A 211-nucleotide genomic window follows, 5' to 3' on the forward strand; every position below is an offset into this window, starting at 1 on the left:
ATAGATGGGAAAAGATATGATGGAACAGCGGGTCTGTACGAGTTAATTTTCATGAAATTTCCCAACGAAAGTATCTGTACGGATGACGACGTACACACTTACATAAGCATTCTACTGACGACAAACGCTCACAGACGCGGTCATAGCCCGAGTAATCAAGTAATGGGTAGTAAGGGATACAAGTATAAGAACATAATAGCGCCATTGGTGT

Source organism: Trachymyrmex cornetzi, unplaced genomic scaffold (assembly GCF_001594075.2).
Source record: "Trachymyrmex cornetzi isolate Tcor2-1 unplaced genomic scaffold, Tcor1.1 scaffold1239, whole genome shotgun sequence".
Taxonomy (NCBI): Eukaryota; Metazoa; Arthropoda; class Insecta; order Hymenoptera; family Formicidae; genus Trachymyrmex; species Trachymyrmex cornetzi.